We start from the raw sequence: 8,273 nt of genomic DNA on the forward strand, positions 1-8,273 counted from the left end.
ATTATTACAATTAAGTAATTTTACGTGTGAAAATAAGTACATTTACATGTACTATAGATATAAAAAAATGCATAGATGTCGCGATGTCATGATACTTAATAAAACGCATCAAGTTAAAACAACGGTTTTTCAAACGAGGACTGGTGCATCAAGTATAATACACTGCGCAATCTGAACACTATTGATCGAACGAATTCGGCGTCAGTAACGATAGCTGTTGACCTATTTCGACCGGTATAAAAGTTTAGAATATGTTATACATGAACGATACTACGTGTATACACTAAATAGAACTAAAGTAAAAATAATAATGATTATGAATGTTAATATAATATAAGGCTAAATTGTCATATATTATAAAGATACGATTGTTTTATGAAATTATAACTTTCAAGTACCTATACACAATGAGATTATTTTCAATTTTGCAGTCTTCATTCAGACATATTGATAATGACTAAAATCGACGTAGTAAGATTGCACACTTTTTAATTTATTAACCACAAAAAATTGAAAAATACAAATCGATTTCGAACCAGAAGATATACCTTTGAGTTGTTCCTTTACATCTACCGCAAATACAACACTATTGCGCATCAAAAAAAAAATTAAATTGTAACTTAGTTAATAATTCTAAAAGAACATATTTTAATTATTACGATTTGTATTCATTCATATTAAGACAGTAGTTTAACAATATATTATAGATAAATATATGTTATAATATCTAAGTACATACTTAGGAAAATATTTTAATCAAATGCTATTAAAAAAAAAAATTTAAGACGAATATCCTATATAATAACTGATTAATATAATAATTTACTTATATTTTATGATTTTTATCATAAAACTAATACAATTTAGTATCGATATGGTATGTATACTGCTGTTATGCGCGTTAAGCGTGTTTTACAGAAAATATTAATTTTGTACTTTCCTACTATGTTTTGTAAAATATACTATAGTATAACAAACAAGAGTTGAAAAATGAAGATACATATTCATAAAAAAAAAAAAAAAAATTAAACTGAAAAATTAAACCATAAATAAAGGAAATATAGAGTATTTAAAAAGTATGGTGATATTCGATATCAGTTTACATATTAAAAAAAAAAATCGTCGATCAAGTATACTTAACACTTAATAATCATAATCCTTGAAATAATCATAAAATAATTTCGGCAATATCTATAGTAAAAAAATAGTAAATAAGTAATTACCGAATAAAAAAAATGTAATATATTTACAAGACTAAATAAAATAATTCGACACAAAAACTCCATGCATTTAAAATCATAAGACAAGACCATTCATTCCGATATTACTACATTATTGGACAAAAAAAAAAAAATCATGAATAATATTTGTAAAATTAGGAACATATTATGTATTTTCAATATTTCAATTTTTTTTTTCTTAAACCCTATCAATTTCATTTTCAAGCCCAAGTAAGGTTTATAATTTTGACAAATTTTATCAAAAATTTAAAACACTTATAAAAAAATTTGCACTTAGATAAAATGATGCATTTTTGATCGAAAAATAAAAAATTAAAAAATAGAAAATTTTCAAACATAATAATAACTTAAAAAGAACCAATTTATTTTGAAAAATATATCATGTCTATAAAATAGGTAGTGCTTATTAAGTGGAAATTCCAAATTTCTATGAATATTTATTATATTTTTGAATTATAATAAAATAAAGAATTATAATTAGAAAATATGGTGTATCTATCAATGAATAGATGCAAGAAGAGATCCATTTGTTTAAGTTTTTTTTTTTTTGAGAATTAAAGTTAAACTAATGTATTTAATATTATAATTGCTAATTTAACATACTCATATACAACAGATAACCAATCTTTACAAAATATAGGTACAAAATTAAAACAAAATAAGTATTATTTTTGAGAATTGTATGTATGTTATGAATTATAAAAATAATTTAGAAACTATATAATTTAATAAATAACATTAATTTATCACAATTGTATTAGTAATATAAATATTATAAGTAAGTAAGCAAGTATATTTTTTTTTGATAATTTGACAATCTGTTATTAATCCAATAATATCTGGCAGATCTGTGTTCTACAAGTATTTAAATAGTGTAATGATATGTGGGTGAAAAGGTTTTCAGTGATACCAATTCCACAAGATAAAGGTATATTATAAAATAAACTATAGGTAGTTTGATAAATAAAATCGCATTAGCATTAAATAAATATTATCTGTTGATCAAAATTGTATGGAATATAAATTATCATCCATACAAATATAATATTATAGATTATAGTTGGATTAGATATTGTATTTTAGAAGCACAATAAAACATAATATTTAAACGCATCAACAAAATAAAAATTGTAGAGAAAACTAGATTTTTAAATAAATGAGCAGGTACTATCCAAAATAAAGACTATCTTATATACTATTAAATTGAAAAATTGACTTTGATTTATTAACATAAAAATGGTACATAATATTTTAATACTAAAAAATTCAACAGTTAAAATTAACTATTAATATTATCTTTAAAAAATATTTTAATTAATAATTAGTTAACTGTAGTATGTAAATAATACCATAAGAAATAATTTCACAAAATATAATTCTACAAATTATTATTTAAATTCATTTAAACTACTATTAACATAATATAATAATTACCCAGCTATGCAACATTATTATTGTTAAAAAAAATATAATTCAATAGAATTTGTGTTTACAGAACAACCTATGATAATTAGTTTATTAACCTCAATGCTAATGTAAAATAAATTTTGTATGTTGTAGAATTCATAAAAAAATAACTTATAATATATAGAATGCACTATATAAAGTGATAGTAGTTGAAATTCCTTAAAATAAAAATATAAAAATGTTATGTTTGCAAAAATAAGTACAGCTGATTAAATTGCAATATAATATATTGATCAGAGTAGGTATAATACCTCTTTCTAATTTAACCATTGATTTTTTTTTTCAACTGTATGAAAAAAAATAACCGTTAAATAAGTATTTACCAACTAACCTATTAATAAATAATGTATAATATCGGCTATGTTCATAATTTATCCAAACTTAAACTTTAGTTATTTTCTGTTATTTAAAATTAAAGTTTTTGATAGTTTTTTCATCATAATACTAATGAAAAACAAAAAAATAAGCAGAAAAAAACTTAAAATACACTATCTAAGCACATCAAACATTTTTCTTATGTAATTTAGTCTACATCTGATCAAAGTATGTGTTAATAACATTATTAGGAAAGTATTTATCAAAGAATGTAACACTTATTTGTTATTTCATTCTTAATAAAGGATGTTGGTGGCATACTAATAACATTGTAAAATTTAATAGAACATAACCTAGGTAGATAGAATATTAATGTTAACTGTTATGTTACCTATACAGCAAACGCCATCACCGTTCACTAGCGTTATAATCGTAGCAAAGCTACAAAAAAACACAAACTTACAATAGGACATAATAAATATACAAACTTGTACAAATTGCTTTTCGTCAGTCTTATATGCGATGATGTTCAGTCTTGTTGTGCAGTCTTATCGTGCGGCTCATATGTGCGCCAATTGAACTATTTTATTTTGTGGTGGTCGTCCGTTTACGAAACGTCTAAAAAACGTTTGTCGCACGTCTGCTCATAAGTTCTGCGACCGACCGACATAACTGATCGTTTCTTGATCGTACACTGTACGTCATGATAGCCACCTTAGTGTCAAACCTTCAATAATACATTAATCGCACCGAAATCAAATATGAGACCCGCACAGACCGAAATACCAAGCGAATTGTCATCCAAGTGTGATGCACCAGTACCGAGACGAAACAACGTAGAAATAAATTGAACGATATAGTTACTCGTGATTATCAAAAATAGTAAAATGTAAGACTAATAAGTAAAACTATTGCTAATTACTATTATTATTGTTATTATTATTTCAATTATTATTATACGATTACATACGATTATACGGACGACAACAAACCCGATCCGACCCATCAGACGCCATGTTTGTTGTTGATGGTCACATTATCACTCGGTCGTTCATAGAAGAAAAAATCAAACAAAAAAAAAGTAAAACGAAAAATCATGCATTACATAATACTACCAAACTCTAACTAAGGTGCTGTTGACTATAGCTACGAACACTTATAGCCGCTGTTCGATGTTCAGTGTTTAGTTGTAAACGATCATTGTTCTGCTTTTATTGTTGTTATAGGCCTGTATCGGCCATATTTACTACGAACATCTTAGACAAATAAATCGATTTTATACTTCAATTGATTTTCCGTTGCTTTATGATTTTATGTATCATTCATTATTAGTTATAACTTATAACGCATACCTAATAGGTACCTATTTATAAACTTAATATTACCAATCCCCATCGATTACCATTCTTAATCACGTCTCATTGTAAGCAATTAAGTACGAGCAGTGGTGCCGAATGAAATTAAAACTGGCAGTTCAAATAATTTGATTGGCCTCTAATGCCCGTTCCACGCATTTGTACGGGCAACTGTGAAACGGGCTTAGAGGGGCTGCAGCAGGTCGTGTTTTAAGGAAATTAATATAGGCAATATAACATAAAGATATTAAACTGACTGGTGTCTGCAATGTAAACGAACATGATGTGTGTAAGAGTCTAATTTTGAATCGTTTTCGGTCAGTATTTCCTAGAAACCATCCTTCGTCGCCACCAAACATCGTAAACAATGAACAAATTATGTGGGTCATAAAATATATCGTTTTAAATAGTAGATCATTGTACTATTTTACTATATTTTATTACAGTATACCTATAGGCTATAGTAAAGGTATATATTATACATTTTTTTATAATTAGTAATTACCCAATCATTCCATAATTTACAATTGTTCAGGACACAACTGGAGCATTCACTGTTTACTGTATTTTTTGTTAGTTTTTTACTTTTAAATACCACATTTAAATACGAATACTGGAATACTGGAATAAATATGATGAAAATAAGGAACTCTGAAGAAGATGAGTTGATATAGTTGTCACTTGAGTAAACGAATGACCAAAACTTGCATAAGTACCTAGCGATTTATATGTAATGTGTTTGAGGTAATAATTGATTGTTTAGCTGACAGTTGCTGCAATCAGTCACCCTCTACAGCATTTAAAAACATATTTAAAAAAAAAAACCTCTTAATTATTTAGTATAAATCATTGAATAGTGTTCTTGTATTTAACAAAATTATAGCAGAAAGACTCAGTAGTGCTATATTATTTCACCCTCCCACCTAATTTTCAAGGTACCTAGTTCAATTGAATTACCCGCGAAGTACGTGTTCAGTGCCACTGATTAGGAGAAGAATATCAATTTTTTCATTGTGAAATGAATTTATGTTTTAATGATCTACAAAAAATAAGCAAACAGCTTATTGTGTTCAGGTACATAGTATTATGGTACCTATCTACATAATATAATTGTAAAATTGGATTCAAAATTATTTATTGTTTACAAATTATAGTTTGCCTTAAACGTTTTAAACCAGTATTAAAATATCAAATGTTTAAGTACTAATTTGGATATACGATTTGTATATTATAATATCATGTTTGTTGAAACCATAAGAAAATTAAATTGTGAAAAAAAAAACCACCGGAAAGTTTCTCTCTTGAATACTAAATTATATTATTACTACTAATAATAATATTATAATATTATATTAAAATATATAAGCTTAGTAGGTATACTTAATATTGCTTCTTAAGGTGATATCAACCACAGATTATCATAACTAAACCAATATAATATTCATCGCACCGCTAAATCTAAAAATTAATTAATAAATACCTACATCGAAGTATATCATATTATTTATGTTATTTCAAACGTAACGTCCAAAATAAAATAAATATTACATGAGCTAAAGAGATGAACTAAAATATAAGCTCTTTATATTATTTATATATAGATGGTCCATTTAACGTAAGAGATTCATCATATTAAACTCATTAATACAGTTAATAAATAATTACGCATTTACACGAAATAAATCACTCCGTATATAAGTGTAATACTCCCTAAGGTTCAAACATTTTATTATTTTCAAAATTACTAAAATATTATTAATATTAATAATTTCAAAAAAATATTTATCTGTGATACAGTTAATTTGTTATTACCTAATTGTTATGAGTATAAGTTTTAATTCGTGATGTTCTACATTTATGCGTTTTAATAACGATATCATAATCGATTAAAAAAATTCATTTTTACCCTTTTTTCTCTGATTTAGAATTTTGGAACGTCAATCGTTTCTGCTTGATTGCACCATTTTACAATACATTTAGACTGAAAAGTTGCATTAAAATTCTTATAATTAATCAATATTAAATCATAACATCCAATTAAACTAATCTAACTAAATAAGATAGGATCACGATCTCGGGGCATATTTCTTTCTGCAAAAATATTTTTTAATTGACACTTTTAAGAAAAATGTACACAAATTAAATAAAAAATATTCATATCACGAAAATGTACTAAACTATGTAATTATAATAAATGTATTTTTGATAAAAGTATGATAAAGTTTGTAAACTAATAAATATGTTAGTTAAAAATATTGTAGTCCAATTTAGTCTGTGGTATTACTTTGTAATTATTGAATTATATTCAATAATTTATATTATTAACATAATCAATTATTAAGTTATATAAGGTGTTTTTAACCTATTAGTGTTAAAAGGTCTAAAATATTATTCGTTCCTACGGTGATTGCTAAAATCTAAATTGTTATGGTAATAATAATTATATCTTTATTTAACTAATTTTATTGATAATAATTGTGAAGGTAAAATATTATTACAATATATTACATAATTATATTATTAGTCTTATTATTTTTTTTTTTCAAATATCACAAATACTACAAGACTTATTATTTAGTGTTCTAGAAATAACTGAAATAATATGAATATTTAATCCTGACTAGTATCTACTTTATAATATTTAATTTACTATTGAATCTAATTGGAATTGATTATCAAAAAAACATGTTTTCATATTTCATAAATCGTAGACTCATTGAATATTTTTAGATTATTATTTTTTTTTTTAACTATTAAAAAGAAAATAATTTTATCTATATTCAATCGGTAATAGTTTTTATGGGTATTCAATCCTATATTATTTATGTCTTAAAAAAATAAACTGTTAAAATAGCAAATGCAACTAAAAAATGTTCGTAATAACAATCATATATAAAGTTCTCTTATTTCTAATAAAATGACAATACCAATTATTTTACTATAATAAGATCATTCCTCAAGTTGCTATTATACTGATGAAGAAATACTGGATCATGGTTTTACAGCTCGATGTAGAATCACAGAAAATATAATAACAACCAGAAATTGAGAATATTATACTTCAATATAATATTCTGCAAATCCAAATCGATTAGCTCATAAATAGTAAATATGTATTAAGTATAGCTATTTAGACTTAAAATTTTACCTTTATGATAAATTCAACATTTTTTTAGTGCCTACAAAGATTTGTTTATAGGATCAGATCTATCAAAAAAATGCTAAGATCAAAATAGCCATTCAAATACTCAATATAATCAATAATAACAAATTTACCATTCGAAAATACTTATGAAACTATTTTTGTTATGAATATTACATGTTTTAAATTATATTTCTCTCGATTTTTTTTTTATAGATCATCTAATCAAACACGGCAAGTTTTATTTAAAGAAATAAAAATAATAAATAACGCCGTAAACGTGCTTGCATAGGCAACATAATATATATTAACGAGTATTCTAAATGTATTTTTTTCATTTACGTTTAAATCTTTGTTTTGTATTTTAAGAAAGATTTAACTTTCAAAAATAATAATAACAATCAAAATGGTTATCTCAAATTTCATAATAACTTTTGTTGCTTTTATTTTTTATTTCCACTTATCGGGACAGGATTAGAATGTATGTTAACTGTTAACAACTGTAACATATTGAACTAGAAATTAATTAGCGCTTAAAAGCCAAATAAATAAATAATAAAAATTCTTTTCTTTATTGAAAATAGTTGAACACTGTTTCAAATTGAAACACGTGAATCTATTATTTAACGTTATTATACAAAAATACGACAAATAGTAAGATAATATTATGATTTTTGAATTATAAATAAACGTACTAAAAGTACGACTACAAGATTCTAATACGAATAATATAAATAATTATCTTATCTATTC

General features: G+C 24.3%; 1 protein-coding gene across 1 annotated transcript in view; it reads right to left on the reverse strand.

Moving 5' to 3' along the window:
- Nucleotides 1-4,044, reverse strand: part of LOC112599545 (aryl hydrocarbon receptor nuclear translocator-like protein 2) — a 39,382-nt gene extending 35,338 nt beyond the window's left edge. The window contains exon 1 of the mRNA XM_025346477.1: nt 3,512-4,044. The gene's annotated coding sequence lies outside the window, so the exon portion shown is untranslated. The remainder of the gene's footprint in view (nt 1-3,511) is intronic.
- Between the last annotated feature and the right edge of the window lie 4,229 nt (nt 4,045-8,273).

Source organism: Melanaphis sacchari, unplaced genomic scaffold (assembly GCF_002803265.2).
Source record: "Melanaphis sacchari strain LSU unplaced genomic scaffold, SCAv2.0 Contig53_pilon_pilon, whole genome shotgun sequence".
Classification (NCBI taxonomy): domain Eukaryota; kingdom Metazoa; phylum Arthropoda; class Insecta; order Hemiptera; family Aphididae; genus Melanaphis; species Melanaphis sacchari.